This window comes from Pistacia vera, unplaced genomic scaffold, assembly GCF_008641045.1.
Source record: "Pistacia vera cultivar Batoury unplaced genomic scaffold, PisVer_v2 Contig587, whole genome shotgun sequence".
NCBI lineage: Eukaryota > Viridiplantae > Streptophyta > Magnoliopsida > Sapindales > Anacardiaceae > Pistacia > Pistacia vera.
This window is the reverse complement of record NW_022196431.1, coordinates 654841-676377: the sequence shown is the minus strand read 5'-3', so window position 1 is coordinate 676377 and position 21537 is coordinate 654841. Positions and strand designations below refer to the sequence as shown.

The following is a 21537-nucleotide window of genomic DNA, read 5'->3' as shown; positions in this document are numbered from 1 at the left end:
AATCAAAAATAACAAAGGTACGAGAAAGTTCCCTGGTTAATCCGTGAAGTGCGCTCCACATTGCACACCCGGTCCTTGACTCTTTCATCACCCAACATCTGTCAAAACAATTGAAGCTATGGGTCCATTTGTTAGCAAAAATTCACAAATAAATTGAAAATATTACATCCTAATCTCTTCCTTGCAATAGGTGCACATTAAAATGAAACAACAACAACTACACAAATCCAAAACAAAATAAGAACTGAGTTTAATGTTTGAAATGAAAAACCAATTCAACTAAACAAATGAAATAAAAGAAAACAACCAGGTGTTCTGGAGCTCATCTTCGCCTCTCTCGTCTTCCTCTTCTTCCTCTTCTTCCGCTCTGATCCGGAGCCCATCTGTAATGCCTCACTTGAGGTATGTAGCTAATGTTTCTTATTTTGCTCTTATTTGAGTCGGTTTTATTATAATATTGTTTGGTGGCCCTTAGTGAATGGAGTTAGTTGTTTGGTTAAGTGTTTGCCCTGAGAAATTTGAAGAATTGGCAAAATTTTGGGGTTATAGCTTCGCCGGGCGAAGAAGAAGCTTCGCCGTGGTGAAGTGGTGTTTTAGCCCGCGGTGAACTACTGGAGTGTTTCGCGCGCGCGACGGAATTGTCTTCGCTGCGGCGACGGGTCGATTGAAAAGTTTATGGAAGTTTAGATATTTTCTTCTCTAAGGGCAATTTGACCATTCTACCCTAATTAGTGGGAAAAGTGGAGAGTAAATATAAGGAAATTTCATGGAAAATGTTGGTATGGGGGTGATTGTGATGAATTAAAGGATATAGATGGAATTCCAAGGAAGAGTAAGGGCAATATGGGAATGCTTGCCCATAAGTTGAGTTAAAGGATTTAAGTCATTGCAAACCTTTCATTCTTCTTCTCCACCGCCATTCTCCTTTCCTACTTCCTCTCAACTCTTCTTTCATTAGTTCAAGGATTTTAGAGGGCTTTTTGGAGTGATTGGGGTAGTAAAATCAAGCTAAGGCCTCTAAGGTAAGGATTCTTGCTTTGGATGTGAGGTTGTATATATTTGTATATTAATTGTTGGTTTTATTGTTTTAAAGGGTAGAGAAAAGTCAAGCAAGCAAAGGAAAAGAAAATACTGGTGAGAGTTCTCCATACAAGGTAAGTAAATCCCCACCCAAGTTGAGATTTGAGACTTTATGAGTAGAGATTTATAGCAATTATGTATGCATGTTATGTGCATGTTATATGCTATGAAATGAGATTAATTACCATGTTGGGATTGAATGCACTTCATTTAAGTAAGTGTTGATATGTGATGAGAAGATGTAGTTGAGATGAGTTTGGAAGGTTTTGAGTAAACTTTTAGAAGTGTTATTCCTTGGCAGGATTTATAGCTATGTGAGGGAGTTTTCTCCCATTTGGGATGGTTAGAAAAAGGAATAGAGCTATTGTTATAGTAAAGTGTTTTGCACTTGAGTTGTTTGATGAAATGCCTAAGAGAGGTTTGAGTATGAGTAGCAAGCCTAAATTCTTGCATATGTCATGTTGGCATCTCAAGTGCATTAGGGGAAATGAACCATCCATAGCATTAATTGTGCATTGAGGAGTGACTTAAGAAAGAGTAGAAAACTTGTGAATGAACTACTCTGAGAGTAGAGGAGAATGAGAAGTGCTAGTGCTGGAGTAGAGTAAATGAGAAGAGCATTAAAAACGGTAGACTCTTGTGATCTCCACCCAATACCTATGAGAAACGGGTTGATGCTTTGTGATCTCCACCGATAGCTATGAGAAACGGGTTGACGCTTTTGTGATCTCTACCCGATAGCTATGAGAAATGGGTTGACGCTTTATGATCTCCACCCGATAGCTATGAGAATGGGTTGATGCTTTGTGATCTCCACACGAAAGTCACAAAGAGTGGGTTGGGGCTGTGTGAACTCCACTCGGCTTGCCTCCAGCAAAATGCCATGACATATAGTAGAGGTTATAAAAGAAAGCTGTGTGAAGAGAAACAGAAACAGAAATAGTGGAAGGAAAGAATTGAGAGAATTAGTTACGGGGATAGACAAGTAGAGGACTTACTTACTGAGCATTATTTTGTGCTCACCCCGTTATTTTTCCTTTGTGTGCAAGATCTAGGTGATGTTGTAGTCGGTTTGGCGTGTGGCAAGCGAGGAGCAATAGCCACACTATCCCCTGTTTTGAATAGCATTTTGTAAATGATACTCTTTGTACAAAGAATGTATATACATATAAAAAGTTTTGGGCCCATTTACTTTTATTATTGTACATGTATTTTATTAGTATACAACAGTTATTACACATCCACCTCATTTGAATCCTAGTCGGCCCTTGGAATGCTGAAGTGTCAACGTTGAGCTTGTTAAAGTCTACTCTTCTGCATCTCATACATCATCTGGGTCTGCTCAACCACCCAATCTGACGTTTTGTCATCCGTTTCATCATACCATCATCTGCTCCATCATCTCCTTCTGTAAAGCTGCGGAGCGAGGATGTGGCAGGGCCTTGTGTGGTTCTCTATCGTTTTGTCATTGCTCAGCTGATGGACGTTCAAGATGCTTTGATAATAATTGAGCTGGAGTTAGGGCGGCATGTAAACGTTGCTCATCATTAGACACCTTGACTCCAACTTGAATGCACAAAACTGTATAGAGATGTGGGAAGCATAACTTTATTGCCCTGGTTTTGAGGCATGCTGAATACTGTTCCAGATAATACTCCACACTCAATCTCTTTCTCTGTGGTAATAGAATAAAGCAATATTGCCTTCTCTTAGTTACTGTGCTATAGTGCGTTTCTGGCATTATCTTCGCACTACAAAATACTGCCACAGTCAAGCTATCGATGTCAAATCAGTTCCCTTGAGGGTTTTCTTTTGTTTCTTCGACACCTGTCCAAGTTGCACCCGGGTTTTGCAATGACCGAAAGAATGATAATCTTCATAACTTGACGTCCTAAACCTTGCGTATCATCCTGGAAATCCTAGGCAGTTTTATAAACTCATTGATCACTTTTCCAAACGGCACATCAACCCCTCTCACAAATGCTGTACCCTCTTCACAATCCGGGAGATTGGCACAAACTCCCTCACTAGCGACTCTACAGCCGGTTGTTTAGGAGCACTCATAAACACTTCTGACTTTCTCCCTCGACTCCAGTCCAAGGCCGACTGCGCGGTCAACCAACGCTTAGGAACAAAGCCCTTATCCTTTCTTTTGATAGCCCCTCATATCTTTTCTAGGCCTCCTCACTTATGAAGCGGTCATCCACTTTCTTTCCTTTTCCCTTGCCCTTCTATTGATGCTTGGCTTTGACCGGCATTTTCTCTAAATTTATAGTTCAACTCAAAAATGCACCCCAATAATTCAAGCTAAGTGTTCTACACAAACCAATTCAAATCCTACCAAATAAACACACTTCCAAAAATTCGCACTTCAACCCCCAAACTACAAATTTTTCAAATCCAACCAAAACACTTCAAAACTCAAAATCCACACTCCTCAATATCACCATACGTACAAACAACCCTTCCTCAAACAAAGTCGAACTCACAAGCACTACAAATTTCATAACTCAACCACAACCAATTTTTTTTTTAGATCTACAAATTAGACTCGAAATTGTGCGATAAAAAGTTTAGGGAACTTGAGATCTTGCCAAATGAAGAATATTCAACACCAATTCGACCAGAATCAGCCTAGATGTGAAAGTCCCAAATTTCTGACCTAAAAATTTTGTAAATTTTCGCAAAAATTTTTTGTTGAAATGAGTTGTTTTGGTGTTTAGGAGGGTTAAGGAGTAAAAAATTGGTTGGGAAAACATGGAATGCAACAGATTGAAGTTTGAAAATTTTTCTCTCAAGTGGCTATGAAGAGTCGCATGAAGAATGAAAAAAAAAAAGGGTATTTATAGAAAAGGCTCGTCGCCCGGTGAAGTTCTTCAATCAAGAACCTAAAAAAACCCAGGTTGTGTCGGCGCGAAGAAAACTTCTTCGCCGAGGCGAAAACATACAGAGGCTACACGCTCTCTTTTCAGCTTACTTGCCTCGGCAAAGAACATCTTCGCTGTAGCGAAATGCCTTAGACAAATTTCGACCCACCTGCTTCGCCGTGTGTGAAGACAATTCCTTCGCCGGGCGAAAACCTCCAGGAGCTGCACACTTTTTCGATTGCTTCGCTGCGGCGAAGAAAACTTCTTTGCCTTGGCGAGTTTGGAGCATTTTTTGCCTTTCCTTTTCTGAAAACTTCACCTGAAACACCCAAAAACACACCAATAAAAATCATTCAAAATCATAAGGATTCAAACAAATTCAAACCAACAAAATGAAAAACAAAAATTAAAAACACTTGGTTGCCTCCTAAGAAGCGCTTGTTTATAGTCGGTAAGCTCAACTCTCTCAATTCTTCATATCAACCCGGACTCTCAAGTACATCACTCCTGGAAATTTCCCTTGTACTGGAGCTTCATTTGCTGATGATCTTTTTCACACAGTAGCCTTGTTGAGAGTTGCACCACCCATTTCCATCCCTTGGTCATAACTTTGGTAGCTCGACTCTTCTCACCTATTGCCTTCTGTTTTCTTGGCTTTACTTCACCATTTTTTATCTTAGAGACCCGTTCCTTGTGCGCAACTCAAACTCAACTGCGGCTTTGTCTCGAAATTTTGTGCAACCCCTTCCGTAATGGTCCTCACACTCGAACTTATTCTTTGACAAGGCAGCTCTTAATTTCCACCTTAGACTATTCAGTTGGAAGGTTTCAATTCTTGACTGATCCACCACATTGATTTTAAACACGACTCTTGTTTAGGTGGAGCTCTCATTGATTCAAGGACATTAAATGTTATTCTTCATCTTGCATCCTCATGATTAACTTCCCTTCTTGAACGTTGATTAAAGCTCTTCCGTAGCTAGGAATGGTCGTCCCGGATAAGAGGAATCTCTTTGTCTTCTTCCATATCCAACACAAAGAAATCCACAGGAAAAAAAACTTGTCCACCTTAATCAACACTCCTCCACAATGCCCTCGGATGCTTTATTGATTGATATGCAAGTTGCAAGCATATGGTTGTCGGCTTACTTCACCAATTCCTAGTTTCGTGAAAACAGAAAAATGCATAAGGTTAATGCTAGCACCTAGTCACATAAAACTCGATCAAAGGTGATATCTCCTATAGTGCAAGGGATAGTAAAACTCCCTGGATCTTTGAGTTTCGGGGGTAGCTTCTTCTGGAGAATGCGCTGCACTCCTTCGTAAGCATCACCGTTTCCTCATCTTCTAGCTTCCTCTTGTCGATAAAATTTCCCTAAGAAATTTCGCGCAGCTCGACATCTGTTGCATGCTCTGCAAAAGGAATGTTAATATGTAGTTTTTTAAAAACATCAAGAAATTAATAATCCTTATCCTGATTTTTCTTTCTGGTCTTTGAGGAAAAGGTACGGGTGGTGTTGATGCGCCCACTCTGGTGGTATCGGGAATGGCAATTTCTTTTTCCTTTTCTTTTTCCCCTTTTCCTACTTCTGCTCATCTTTCCTTGGGCTGGGTGGTTTCTCTCAGCAATGATTTCTTCATCAACTTCCTCATCAGATTCTTCATTTTCTTTGATGAAGTTTCCTCTTTCCTTGAATTTTTCACCCTTCTAAAACTCTCCACTTCTCAACAAAATTTCATTTACTTGCGCACGTGGGTTAGTTACTGTATTGCTGGTAAGGAACCCTGCGGTCTCTATTTAACTTCTCGGCCAATTGGCCCATCTGTACCTCAAGATTCTGAATGGATGCCCCTTATTTCTTAAATTTGTCACTCTCATTCATAAACCGTGGTCTCCTTGCTGAATTTCAAAACATGTCCTCCAACTTTGTCACTCTTGGATCTCCCGGTTGATTATTCACCATTGTGGTTATTTGGAACCGCCCTCTGGTTCCATTGATTATTTTGCTGGTTCTTATTTCCCCAACCAGATTTGGATGATTTCTCCACCCCGGTTGTTGTGTTTGGAATACGGTTTTTTGGTTGCCTTTAATTTCCTGCCAAGTAGTTCACTGCTCCGATGATGAAGATGACTAAGCAAATGTGTTCCCCACTTGACACTCACTGCTCACATGGTTTCCTGCATAAAAATCACAAGTTAGTTGGGTTTTGTACAGAGTTTACCTGCATCTTCCCAACTGTTTCTGAAATGCGTGAGTTGGGTTGAGATGGCTGTGAAGGCATCAACTTCATGAGGACCCGAAGATTTTCTTGGTATTACCCTCCCATTTGGTCTTTGATAGTGTTGCTTGCCAAAACCTCAAGCAACTCATAAGCCTCCTTTGGTGTCTTATTATGCAAGGCTCCCCCTGATGCTGCATCCACCATGGTTTGCACATTACCCATCATCCATTGTAGAATGTTTGGACTTGAAGCCAACTAGCAACCCATGGTGTGGACATTTCCTCTTAACTCCTTGTACCTCTCCCAAGCCTCATATAATGACTCGGACTCATCTTGTAGAAATGATGTGATATCATTTATTAGTTTTGCTGATTTAGCTAGAGGGAAGAACTTGGAGGAACTTCTATGCTAGATCATTCCAAGTTGTGATAGTTCCCTGTAGTGCCATTAACCCCCTTAGCTTTACCCCCAATGAGAATGGGAAAACCTCAATCTAATGGCGTCATTTGATACTCCGTTCGATTTGAAGGTCACAAATTTCCAGAAGTTCGCAATATGCTGATTTGGATCTTCCTTCAAATCACCATTAAACCTTACCGACTGCTATCATTTGGATGATTGCTGGCTTAATCTCAGAGTTCTTGGCTTGCTTGTAGGCCTGTAATACTCGACCCACTGCCATTAACCGTGGGAACTGAGAATTCCCTCAGTGTCCTGTTTTCTGGTTCTTCCATTTCAACAACTATTTGTTTTGTTTCAATCACGATATCCTCTCTTCTCTCTCTCTCTGTTAATCGTCTGGCGTTCCTCAATCTCAAGATCAACAGGAATCACTGGCTGACGTCTCGCTCTTCGCATAACTGCACAAGTAACGAAAGAAAGTGGGATCACAAACCAACTGAAAATTTAAAACAAATTAAAACTTCAATCTAGCTAACTTAAAAAACTCAATGTTAACTTAAAACTCATCCCCAATGGCGCCAAAAACTTGGTGGTTGTTTCCTACAACATGCAATATGTAGCAAGTATACTAATCGCACAAGTAATATAATGAGTGAGTAGCGTTCCCACGAGGATTGGTCGCTAAGCACTAAGTTTTCTACCGTTTCAAGTTGAGCAATCGAATTCTTTTGGATTTAAGGAACAATTAAAACTATAACTAAAACAAAATTTACTAAATAATCAAACCATGAAAGCAAGATTTAATGGGATAAAATCAATTCACAAACGGGTAGGGTTTGACTTCATTCGGACTTTATGGGTTAAACCGAAAGAATTAAGCTAAATTCGTATTCACAGCATTGATTGTAAATCGAACTCTCTAAAGTGTTAAACATACCTTCTCAGGCTATGTTTCCTACTCTTCCCTATTAACTTCCGCACCCAACAAATTGAAAGTTAATAATTCTAAGTCTTATTCCACAAGAGTCCTAAATGATTTCATTGGTTCTTGAATCTATCTCTAGCATCCAATACTACAATGGTGATTACCCAAGAAGCCTAACATGATTCATTTCTCAATCTCATCATGTTCATCACATAAAACCAGTAAATGCAGAATAAACACACTATCAAAGCAAAATCATATGAAAAGAATAATCAATAACTTCCCCATTAAAATCCGAACTACAATCAAAACCCTAATCCAAAATGGGTTAGTTAATGGCTAAATCAACAACACAAATGAAAGAAACGAAAATACTAAAGTTCAACATAATGAAAGTAAAAGAAAAGATAAGAAATCTCCCCAAATGACGAATCCCCTGGTTCGGAATCAAATCTTTACCCTTGTTCAATCTCAAAATTCCTCAAAATGAAACTAAGGAAATGTAAAAAGCTGTTCTAACCTATTCGAAGACTCCCCTAAAAAGGCTAAGTGTTTTTTTTCATTATCCTCGCCTCAAATTCCTAAGAAAAACACTCAAAAGTTAACTGTACGTTTTATAAAACTGGAAATTACAACCGTCGCCGCGCGAAGAAAGAAGCAGACTTGTGTGTGACGGGAGCACTTCGCTGCGCGAAGAACAACCTTCGCCTCGGCGAAGCTTCCTGACAATTTTTGAATTTATAGAATTGCCCTTTGCTTGCATCTTCTCTGATTCTTCGATCTTCGTGCTCTCCCTTGGGAACAAGCTTTATAGTGCTTTCCCTGCTTCAGAACTCTCGCAACTTCTGAGATCTGCTTACTTCCGAGTCCAGAATTTCCAATTGTCTTTATTAGCTCAAAATGTCCATTTTAACCTAACATGAAATGTAAAGAATTAAGCAACAATTCAAGTCAAAATGAACTAGAAAGTACCTGAAACTTACTAAAAAGTCTAATAAAATGGTATAATCCACGTTATCATGAACCAGTCCCTACTTCCATTGGGATCATCGCCTCGTAGCCATATGCTAGCGAGAAGGGTGTTTCCGAGTAAGGTTCTCGGAGTGTTCTATATGCTTATAGGACTTCTAGGAGGTTGTCAGCCCAATTCCCTTGGCATCGCCAAGTTTGCTTTCAAAGTATGCTTGATGTCTTGTTGATAGCTTCAACCTGGCCATTTGCTTGCGATCTTGCGACTAAGGTGAATTTTTTATGGATCCCCTGCTCATCGCAAAACTGCTTGAATTCCTTGTTGTCGAACTATTTCCCGTTATCAGAGATGAGGGTATTAGGAATTCCATAGCGGCACACCATGTTTTTGAAGACGATTTCCTTGAGCTTCTTGGTAGTGATCGTGGCCAAGGGTTCACCTCGGCCCACTTGGTGAAGTAATCCACTGCGAACACTGCATATTTGACCCCTCCCCTTTCAACTGGCATGGGTCCAATAAGATTGATTCCCCACATGGAGAATGGTCAGGGGCTGGTCATGGTTATTAGCTGGTGGGAAGAAGTTCGCGGTATGTTCGCAAACTGTTGCACTTGTCACACATTTTCACAAAGTTGAAGGTATCTTTTTGGAGTAGGGGCAATAATACCCTTGACAAAAACTTGTTGGCGAGGGATCGCGCGACAGTGTGATTACCACAAATTCCTTCATGTATCTCCCTCATGATGTAGTCTGCTTCCTCATCGGTTACACATCGGAGGAGAGGGCATTAAACTCTCGCTTGTACAATTGATCTCCTATAAGCGTGTAACGAGCATCTCTAGTTCAGATGGTTCCCTCCTCGATCTTGTCGTTAGGCAAGTTTCATCTAGGAGATACGAAATAATTGGGGTCATCTAGGAAACTGACTCTATCACATTCACAGCCTGTTCGGTGAGCTGATACTAGGGTTCTCTAAACCAAACGGAATACTTTCTGGCACTCTGAGTCCAACGACAAGGCTATCTTTGCCAAGGCATCCGCTATAGAATTACTGTCTCTGGTGATCTACGTGATCATGAAGTGCTTGAATGGCTCGAGCACAACCTTAGTTTCTTCAAAAGCTGATCATGTTTTCTTCCTTGGCCTGATATTCCCCTAAGTTCTGGTTAGCAACTACATGGATTTTGTTGAATGCTAATTGCGCTTGATCCCTTTCTTTTGCCAAGCACAGACCAGCGAGCAGGGCTTCATACTCAGGCTCGTTGTTGGTTGCTTTGAACCCAAATCGAAGAATACCGTGGATGCGAGTCCATTTGGGACAAGGAGGAGAAGGCTTGCCTCGGCCCTTTTCCTTTTCAAGGATCCATCGACATAGAGGCTCCAGGTCAATAGATTCTGAACGGTTTCTTGGGTGACTTTTCTGGCTTGTTGCTCGGATTCTGTAACCGGTTGATATGAGAATTTTGAAATGAAATCAGCAACAGCCTGCCCTTTAATGGTTTCTTTGGTCTATAAGCAGATCGAACTGACTTAGTTTATAGCCCACTTCAGCTACTTACCCGAAGCCTTTGGTTTTTGAGGACTTGCTTGAGCAGATAGTTGGTCAACACATGGATTGTATGGGCATGGAAATAGGTCGTAACTTCCTGGAGGCTATCAACAGGCATAAGCTAATCCTCCATTTCTATATATCACATTTCGGCGTCCAGTAGACGTCTGCTTGCGTAATAGACTAGCCATTGGACCTTGTCTTCTTCCCGAATAAAGATGCACTGACCGCATACTGAGAGACGAATAGATACAGAAGAAGAATTTCCTGAGGAAGAGGCTTGGACAAAGAGTGCTCTTAATGCTCTGGAATGCCTGTTCACACTCGGGAATCCACTCGAACTTCTTGTTGCCCTGAGTATATTAAAGAATAGTAAGCAACAATCTGTTGCCTTTGATATGAAGCAACTGAGTACCGCTATTGCCCTTAAGACTCTGAACCTGTTTTCGGTTGGTCGGGCTTTTCATATCAAGGAGAGCTTGGATCTTTTCGGGGTTGATTTCTATTCCCCTCTGGTTAACCATATACCGAAAGAATTTTCACTGAGGATACTCTGAACAAACACTTGAGAGGATTGAGCTTCATTCTGTACCTCCAGAGTATACCAAACATCTCAGCAATATGTGTTTGTGATCTGAAGTGACATGCGATTTGACTAGCATGTCATCAACAGACTTTCATTGATTTTTCGATCTGCTCAGAAAAAATTTGGTTAACTAGTCTCTGGTAAGTCGCCCTAACATTCTTAGGCCAAAGGCATAACCTTGTAGCAATACAGCCCTGGATCTATAACAAGGAGGCATGTTCTTCGTCCGACGTGTACATCAGAATTTGACTGTATCCCGAGTAGGCGTCCATAAAACTCAGCAGCTCGTGCCCGGAGGTGGCATCAACGAGTTGTCGATTCTCGGCAAGGGAAAGCTGTCATTCAGACAGGCTTTGTTGAGGTCGATGAAGTCAACACAGGTCTGCGATTTGCCATTAGGCTTCTTTACCAAAACCGAGTTGACAACCCAGCTCAGGTAGAGTGCCTCCAAGATGGATCCATTTAGGAGGAGATTATCTACCTTAACTTTCAGGCACATATCGCTCCGGATCTATTGCTCTTCTCTTCTAGCAAACCGCCTGACCTCACTATTGATATTCAGGGCATGGCATATGATATTCAGGCTGATCTCGACCATGTCGACATGAATCCATGTGAACACGTAGATATTTTTCTAAGGAAGCTGGTCAAGTTGCTAGCGAGTTGGGGGTTGAGATTACTTCAATTCTCAACACTCGACTTGACTTGCTCTGATCGACCGATACTTCAGATGTCCTCAATCGGCCCACTGCAAGGGCATTCTTGGATACGAGGATCCATGTTATCCTTGGATGGGCCAAGCTGTGGCTCTATCCTGCTGATCGCCATTGCCTGTTCCAGGATGCCAATTGGAGTTCCTTTCCCTTGCATGCCTCTGCACTGCCCTCACATAGTAGTCGCGAGATATGCGTGAGATCCGCTTACTTCCCTATCCCCGTCGGGGTGGGAACTTCATCTTTAATGGTATATTGAGGTGACTACTTTGAATTTTCTTAGTAGAGGTCGTCCTAGGATGCTGTTGAAAGTGGATGGATAGTCCACTACTAGGAACTCAGTCATTTTTGTGCATTTCGTCGGTATCCCCATGTGACCGGGATGGATTGTTCCCTTAGGGATCAAATGATCCCCGGTGAAACCATATAGAGGGATGGGAGCAGGCTTCAGATCGGCCTCATCCAGTTTCATCCTTCAAAGCTTGCTGAAACAAGATGTTCACGGCGCTCCGTTGTCCACCAACATTCTGTGACTTCACACCGCCCTATTTCAGGCGTGATGATGAGAGCATCGTCGTGGGTGATGCAATCATACTACGTCTTTCTTAGAGAAGGTGTGGCGTGCTGTCGTAGGCACCTAGAATTAAAACCTGAAAACACATGTAGTAGTGTGAGTCAGGTCATTCCCACGAGAGTGTCTAGCCGTATTTTATGTTATGTGAACAAGGCTGAGGGGGGTTTTGAGTAAAACAGAAATAATCTCAAGAAAACAAAAGCAATTCAAATCTAAATTAATCAAAAACGAAACTTGGTCTCCGTCAACATCCACCGTCGGAATCTTACAACTGATCATTGATGCAAAAGTAAATCAATTCTTACTTTGAATATTCACCGTTGGAACTATTTCCCTATCTCTCCTTAATTGTAATTAACTAGGAAACAAGCGATCTTAATATTACCACTAAACAACCCTAGACAAGCGCTAAGATTTAATCTAGTGGCAGCCTTAAGAATGAGAAATCGATGAAGCAAAACAACACAACTCAAGCGTTTGTATTATTTAGCCGAGTGTTCTTCTAAGATTCTAATTCCTGACACAGCAAATTATTACCGTAATTGCTTCACAAGTTAGGAATCAAACATTACGGATTTGATATCTAATTTAGCAGTAGATTGCAACAATTAATAAACTAGTAGCCCCTAGTAATTAAATGCAACATCATAAAATTAGGCACAGAAGAACATCCATACTCAAAACACAAAAATTGAACACAAAAAAATGGATTAGATCTCACAGTTTTATTCGAGGCCTCCGTTTCCTTTGACCAAGTTATAAAAATTAGGCTCTCATGGCCATCACGAAAATTCAAAGGAAAAAACGAAAATCCACTTGAGAGGAAGAGAGAGGCATGTGGATATGTGTTGTATCCCTAATCTGATCTCTCTTTTAAAATATCTAAATTCGAATTCTAATTCGCTCAATCTCCTCAAAATATTCTAATATCCTAAAGTAACATTTATCCTAATCTGATTAATTGGAAATAAAATAATAAGTCCTAAAATAAAATAGGAAAGTGGTGTTTTCCGCTGTAATTTCGTGCAACAGGTCTTCAAAACTTCTTATAATAATCTACTATTTGAATTGCATGACAAGGCGGAATGTTCCAGAACGTCGGCAGTGCAGGTGTGTCAAATTCAGCTCGATTACAACCTTGGAAGTGAGTATCTCTCCAAACTCAAAACATGAAAGTTTTAGATCTCTTCCTTATCGTTCCACTATTTTGAATCATCTCATCGGAGCTCAGATGGGAGAGTTAAGCCCGATACGAAACAATGTCAAAACTATCCGAATTCACTAATTAGTTCCATTTGCAATTAACGTCTCCATTTGCATCCAATCAAAATAGAATAATAATGATACATTTAGGCAGCAAATAAGTATAAAAGACTAACATTAAGGGGGTAAATTGCATTTGCATTCTCATCAAATTCCCCCACACTTAGCTTTTGCACGCCTCGGGCAAACTAATTCAAACAAACACTACACTCAAGTCATATCAAGAACACCATCTACTCAAGTCATATCAAGAACACCATCGATGCATAAGCAACAATATTAATCCATGCATATTCATACCTAACTTAGGAAGCAGCAAAATAAAATAAAGTAGAGTTAATGACATTCATCTCTCTTCATCATTTTCCACAATTACTCTCAATTAGTCAATGCAAACAAGGAAACTAATCACAACCAATTCATGTACAACTCACCTCTCAACTTTTTCCTCAACTGTTTCCTTTACTACTACAAACTGGGTAGCAACTAGGGATATTATTTTTTCTTTTTTTTTTCTGTTTTGAAAAGATGAGTGCATTTTATGCTTCATCTCATTTCATGGTTGTGTTTATGAGCAAGTGCGTTTTACGCTCCATCTCGACTCACCACATACCTTTCTTTTCTTTTCCTATTTGCTTAAACCCAAATTTAGGACTAGCTTAAGAGAAACAAATTTTTTTTTTTTTTTTTTTCTAAGGGTTGTTATACACTCCTCAATCATGCTTCGTCATCAAGTTTACACACTTATCAAGACATATCGTTTCAAACTTCAAAGATTCAAATCTGATTAACTCTATTTTATGAAATATTGCTAACTCCTAAGTCAAGGAACATGCTCAATAACAAAATCAAGTTACTATTTCATGCATCACTAGATGTTCAAAGGCATGACTTAAAGCATAAACCTTCCTAAAAACAAAAAACTATTTGTTTTTTTTTTTTTTCAACAAATTAAAACACAACCTAAATCCCTTCTGCCACACTTAAAACTGACATTCTCCCCAATGTAAGATGAAATGCAAAGAAAAAACAAAATAACCGAAATTTAAAATGCGAGAATAGAAAACAAACTCCCCTTAGGTTGCCTCCCAAGCAGCGCCTTTGTTTATTGTCGTTGGCTCGACTCAAGGCTTTTCTTCTGCGATCACTAAGTTTCTTGAGATGACCACCGATAGCGTTCCTCCTCTCCAAGGAACCTTTCTTGAGGTAACTAGGGAGAGGCTTCAAATTTGGAATGGGGGCCTGCAAAACAAAAGGTAGGCCTCTCATTAGAAATTGGCAATGCAATAAAAGAACGTTACTTGACTGCTGTAACTTTGGAAAATCATTCAACGCTGCAACAATTTCCTGCAAATCAGTACTCAAAGCTAACTCCTCATTCTCTTCCTCAAGATGCTTACTAATGCATCTTCCAATCCATCTTTTCCATCAAGTTCAAAAACTTCCTGTGCTAAAGAATCAATCACATCAATAGAATAAACAGGATTATCATCATCATCATCAGGATATTTCATGGCATCATAAATATTAAACTTACAATTTCACCATCAAATTCCATGGTAAGTATGCACTATGAACATCTATCTTAGTCTTGGATGTTTTTAGGAAAGGTCTTCCTACAAATAGAAGCAATTTGATCTCCATTTCCATATCAAGCATATAAAATCAGTAGGGAAAACTAAGTCATTAACTTGTACCAGAATATCCTCAACTACACCCTTAGGATAGGCATTTATCTATCGGCCAATTGAATCACAACACCAGTTTTATTTAAATGATCTACTGAAATAACTCTTTAGAACACGCTTTGATGCCAATTGAAAGTTTTAAACCCTTATCATGTTGATTAAAACTTACGCGGAATTAAGATTACTTGTTCACGTTGTGCTCAATGAGTTGCTAAACTAATGATTAAACATATAAATCACCCACGACATAAAATAAAGCTCACAACTCAATTTTACATGGTTTAACAATTATGCCTACATCCATGGGACTAAGTCCAGAAGAAGCTAATCCACTATAAAAAATTATGTGTTCAAATACGAAGTCAAGAATAAGTATCAGTTGTAAAAACTCCCTATTTGGACAACACTTCAATCTTCGCTCTTTGGTTGAACCTCAAACCTTTATAGTCTAGCTTCTTCTCCACCGGACTACCAAGTCGCACTTGAGTTCCTCTCAAGTTTCAACAATGATGAATTACTTTGGCAGCAGCAACTCGAACTCGTCCAAATCTCAACATGGAATAGCATTCTAGAATCAACTCATGAAGCAAGAGATAAAACATGGTAATTCAAAGCCTACCAAAACATATCGGAAACCTACAAAAACTAAATAACCTCAAAGAAAATATTTAGAGAATAATGGAGGTAAATAATATGGCTTCCTTCAAAAAAGTCACAATAATAAAAGGATAATATATATACTTGTGACAAGGATTGGGAAAACAAGAAAGAATCCTTTTTAGATTTGCCTTCTTAGGAAGGGAATCTTGAATTCATAATCTCCTTTTAAGAAAATGATTCTTGAACTTATAATCTCCTTTTAAGAAAAGAATTCTTGAAATCATAATCTCTTTTTAAGAAAAGGATTCTTGAAATCATATTCTTCTTTTAGGAAAATGATTCTTGAAATCATAATTAAACAAAATCTTTTCCAACTCATATAATATATAATGTCCACAAAAAATCTTTCCACAACTAGAATATAAGCACATTTAATTAAGGTAGGTGCGATATGCATGAATATTAAAATAAAATTTGTCAGACGTGTTGTGATCATTGCGATTTTGTTTGTGACCACCTTTACTGAAACTAAATAGTTTATGCACTAGTCCGAAAAAATAAGTTGACAAAACCAAAATACTTACAGGTTTGTTCACTGCACATTTATTATTTCTGTTAGAAATGATAATATACCGAAAAGCTACAGTAAGAAGCTGAGTATTGAAGCCTAATTTCCACTGGCTCTAATCCTTTTCCTTGCAAAGAGCAAAAGCAGTAGACTGGATTGCTGCCATTAGAGACATCAAAGCGGTGCTCGAGTGCTGACATGGAAAATTCTTACTCATCTTAGCCTGTCAAAAAAATAAAATAAAAAATAAATAAATAAATTGTAATCCCTATAACCTACTCTTGAATCATAGTGAGAGATAAGGTATATTAATAATTAGACATTAAAAACCAAGTCAACATTCTCCTTTGTATACATAAAAATGGATTGGTGCTTCTCCTATTAAAAGAGCTATTATCTGACTTAAACTTTAGGTCAATTTGTTAAGAAATTAAATGAAATGCACAATTAATTTGAGTAATTTTACCTGAATGATCAACCACAACGCATAGGACAAACAACTAGCCAAGGGCAATAAACATCCCTAGACGGGTTTATTAGTAGATTCTGTGTGCTGTGAGGCGCCTTGGTGCAAAAGGTTTACATTTGTTGACCAAATATTAATCTCAACTCCCTTGTAGAAAGTAAGGAGCATCGCCCCACCTATTAATGTTCCCAACACCTTTGCCTTCCCAGCAATTGTCAATAAGCTGGCCAGCTTCTCCAATCTGTGATACATTTGGAAACCAAAAACCTTGATCAATGGTTACGATCGATGAATAGGGATGAATCAAATTATCAACTCGATAACATTATTAGATAACTTCAATTATTAGATTAGAAATTATCAAATTCATAATACTAAAAAAAGTTAAAACTAATGGGCACTACCGATCTAATAATGTTATAGAAGATAATTGGTAAAGTGGAGAAAATTACTTAATTAATTTTCATAATTTTCCAATTCTAAAGTAATGTTTGGCTAAAGAGTAACCACAGAAAGAAAATGGTAGTAGATCAAAGAAATTAAGAGAATTTAAATAAGTTTCAAAGAAAAAATTGTTCAAATGTTTCGAAATAATTCCCTTTAGAAGGGTTTTTCTTTTATTTATTATTTTTTTTACTTTTGTACTTTTGGGTGGAAAATATACTTTTGACTGTCATTAAATCTCTCTTCTCATGGCAAATAAAATCCAAAACATTTTGTTTGATCAAAACAATAAATATATTAAAAGCATTGACTTGCACTTATTGCATCTAGGTCCAGATATGATAAATTAGATTTATCATTGCAATGGTAGAAACAATTAATTTATGAATTGTGTTTGTGTATAAGTAGGGACCATTGATCCTAGTTTCGAGGTTAGGTAATGTCACTGCAGGCCTTTCCCGCCAGCCGTTAAAAAATAAATTATAATGCATGGTGTCAAAGAGTATCAAATCACAATGAAAACAGCCATTCCCACTGAACAAATTGCCATACAGGAGAGAGATTAGATTAGAATAGTGGCTAGTACTGTACCCAAAAGAAATAGCCATAATGAAAGTAACGGCTGGAATGAGGTTAGTCATAGCCGTGGCAAATGTTGCAGTTGTTAAATCCAAGCTCTTGATGAACAAATATTGATATAATGATCCTCTGCAATTCAATTGTTTGATCCATCAGCAGTCTGTAAAACATATGTTTATTAATTTAATTTATTACTGTGGATGGTCTTAATTAAAATGTTTATTATTTTGTTTATTATATTCTTTACTTACCCAAATAAGAAACAAAGAAAAGCTTGAAAGAATATCGTCACATTTAGTTTTGGTCTGCTCTTCCTGCAAAAGCATTACAGTCCAATATATAAGTTGAAATCAAATCAACCCTTTACTCAATTTCTCCTTGATAATATACTCTTTTTCTTTCTTGTGATTTGTGAATGAAAAAAATTGCGCTTTCATTTTTATTTTTGAAAGTACCAAAAAGACATGGACATTAAGTCTCAGGTGTAATTCTCTTTCTTTTGTTCAATAAATTTTTCTCATTTATCGAGGTTCAAAAAGAAAAAAAATATATAGACATGTGTTAAGTTGTCATCCCACCTAAAAGCTTATAGGTGAGGATGTTGGTGCAAAATTTTGTATATTAGACCAATAGGCTCCCTCACATCAAACTTAGATTTTTATTCATTTGTTATTGGTCTAATATATGTTGAACTCTCACCTACCTACGAGTTTAAGCTTTTAGGTGGCATAATAACTTAACATGGTATAAGAGTTAGAGGGTGTTTGTCTGAGCTTATGAAAATTAGCTTATAAGCAACAAGTACTTATAAGCTAATTTTAGCTTATAAACATTTAAAATTTTAAGCAATTACGTGTTTAGTTAAAGTACTTATAAATGACTGATAAGTAGTTGACGTGTTTGGTAAAATGTGGCTTATAAGTACATTTTATTATAAAATGACTAAAAGGGGTACTACATTAAACAAGAGTATACTATGGAATTTTAAAATTAAATAGGGATAATGTGGTAATATACTTGGTCAAACTAGCTTATAAGCAGAGTGCTTATAAGCCAAAAAAAAAAAGTACCTCCCCCCCAACTTATTTTTTTTAGCTTATAAGCTCAACTTATAAGCTCAAAAAGATTATAAACAAACAGGTCAGCTTAATTTTAGAGCTTATAAGCAAGTTTGACCAGCTTATAAGCTTAGACAAACACCCTCTTAAAGGTCCCAGTTCGAATCCCAACATAAAAACTAGATAATGAAAATGAAAAAAAAAATCCAAGTTTGATGTGAGAGGGCCTATTAGTCTATTATATGTTAAATCATCACCTCCAAGTTTAAGCTTTTAAGTGGGATAACAACTTAATATGGTATTAAAGCTTAAACTTTTAGGTGGTATAGCAACATAACATGGTATCGAAGTCAAATGTCTCAAGTTTATATCCCCACATACAAACTGAACAAAGAAAAATGAAAAAAAAATCCATGTAAGGGGACCTATTGATCTAATATATGTTGAGCCCTCACCAACAAGTTTAAGGTTTTAGATAGGTTGACAACTTAACAACATGGACATGACGGAGAATCATTCCAAAAGGAATGAATGCTTTGAAAACAATAACAACAATCATAAAAAAAATAAAAATAAAAATAAAAATAATAACAGAGAGAAGAAACAAATAAGGGCATACATAAGAAAAGATACCAAAAAAAAAAAAAAAAGAAAAAAAAAAAATCTGAGGTTCCCTATGATATGAATTACACAAACAAGTTTGAACACTATGAAAAAAAATAAATTAAAGTGATATCTATATAAGTATTTTAAGAGAAAAACAGCTGGTTAGGATGCAAAGAAAATGATCAAACCTCTCAACAAAGAAAGCTAGAGGAACCATTAAAGCTGAGGCGAAAATGAATCGATAAGCAACAATAATACTCACGCTCATTCCATCATCAGCTGCAAGTTTATACAACACAGTTATTGCTGCATATACCACTTGATTCGCTACCATCATCAAGGTTGGCTTCAATCTATGTATGATACTACAAATATGATCCATTCTTCTCAAGGTTTTTAGCTGGCTAAATCCTCTGTGAATATAAACAACGTTGCAAGAACCAGCACGAGAGAGGACCGATTAAATTAAAAACTCTATGTTATCTATGGATTTTCATTGGGCAAGTGATAGTAGTTTTTGCTAATAGTTTCTACAGAGTTGTTGCTATAATATTGGGTGCATGCTATTTGTTGATCGCGCACTAGTTTAGTTGCTGGTAGCGGTGAGGCCACCCAAATAGTTGGGGGGGCCTTTTTTTCTTAAATATATGGAAGTTATTGTGCTTTTGTACTTCAATCATCTCATTTTTATTCGGTTTGAAAACACTTCTAAAAGAAAATAAAATACTGTCCTTGAGATAATTTCATAAGCTACATAATCATTCTTATAGGTATGAAAATGTTAGGGCCAAAAATCGTCCCCGACCCAAATGAGAAAACAGGTCTAACAATGAGGAAAAGACCAGACTCAATCCCTATGTGGCCCAACACAAAACTCACCGGATCAGGCCCATTTGATACGAAGCACAGTCGGGCCAAACCGTCCGAACACAAGCCTCCTAATCCCAGTTCACTTGCTGGACCTATGAACGAATCCAGAGCCCGTGGTCACCCACATATCACATTCCTATCTGAGCACAGGTAAAGTAGCCCACTACAACCCCAACTCCTCCAAGGTCCATGTCTGAGTCACACTTGGACTCCTATTCACGCCTGGATAATTGGACCAGAGGATTGATCCCGAGAGGGAACAGATTACTATGAGAACTCCCAATCCCACTAGGATTAGGAGACCAGACAGTCACTATTTAAACAGAGGCCAACCCTCTCACAAGGCAGTTTTTACACTACACCTACAGACCCCGGAGTTCTAGCTTGAGAACTTCACATCATAGCCATAGTCACAGTCCCCGACTAGACTTTTGGTAACCTCTCCACTCCCTAGCCCTCACTAAATCAGCCTCTTTCAACCTTGCTGACTTGAGCGTCGGAGTGCCTATGGCAAACACCACCCCGGTGTTTTCCGTCGCTTTACGTTTGTTTCTTTGCGTGTGTAGGTATAGCAGATCTCTAGTGGCCTCAACCTCACGGGATCAGTCCCTCCTTCCGTACAGGTAGATTTTTACATCTACAGAAAACACCTCTAAAAGCAAATAAAATGGTATCCTTGACAAATTTTCATAAGCTACAAAGATTATTCTCATAGGTGTGGTCCTATCTTCTAATTTTGAGTAATTTATACAGATTAATTATAGAAATCATATTTTGATTTGTACTTTTTCTATTTAACAGAAGGGGCCATTCTTTGTATATATTTTTAAGTACACATTAATTAAATCCTAAGAATTTCAAATAGTGGCAACTGTATACCTTTGACAATAGCAGATAAAAAAGAAAGAAAAGATGTCCGAATAAGAATAAAAGATAAAAAATCATGCATGTTGTCGGCCTTCCACTTACAAGTAGAATATATTGTTGATGCTTGATTTTGACACCAACTATTCGCACGTGAGAAATGCTAAGCAGGCTTAGAAGTCGCACGAGATTATGGAAGTATTGAGTTTAGTAAAGAATGAAGAACAATGTTTAAAGTGGTTCGGATGCTCAAAGGCGAATCCTACGTCCACTGATATTGTATTAATGAGAGCAAAGTCAGGTCGCGTTCAGTGAACTGAGCTACAACTTAGAGAATACAAGAGAGAGAGAGAGAGAGAGAGAGAGAGAGAGAGAGAGAGAGAGAGAGAGAGAGAGAGAGAGAGATAGTATGCTATTCGAGAGTGAAATTAGCCAATCCCGCAAACGAGAGAGAATGCCTCTATTTATAGTGGGATAAATCAAGGTAATGATTACTAAATCTGCAAGTGGGGTGGATACCGTGCAAATCCTTCTCTGCGTCCCATTGCTCACCTACCCGAGTAATTTACCTCGACCTGTGTAGGGATTGGATACGTGGACGGTTCCCAACCATTCGCTGACCTGGCGTTCACACACTGCACTG

The 21537-nt window shown here is 38.3% G+C and overlaps 1 non-coding gene and 1 pseudogene across 1 annotated transcript; one reads left to right on the top strand and one right to left on the bottom strand.

Annotated features, from left to right (window-relative positions):
• Window positions 1-4053: 4053 nt before the first annotated feature.
• Window positions 4054-19542, bottom strand: LOC116109663 (annotated as a pseudogene).
• LOC116109689 lies at window positions 6431-6536 on the top strand. Its single transcript, XR_004124794.1, has one exon. It is a non-coding gene; the product is annotated as a small nucleolar RNA R71 (small nucleolar RNA).
• Window positions 19543-21537: the final 1995 nt, after the last annotated feature.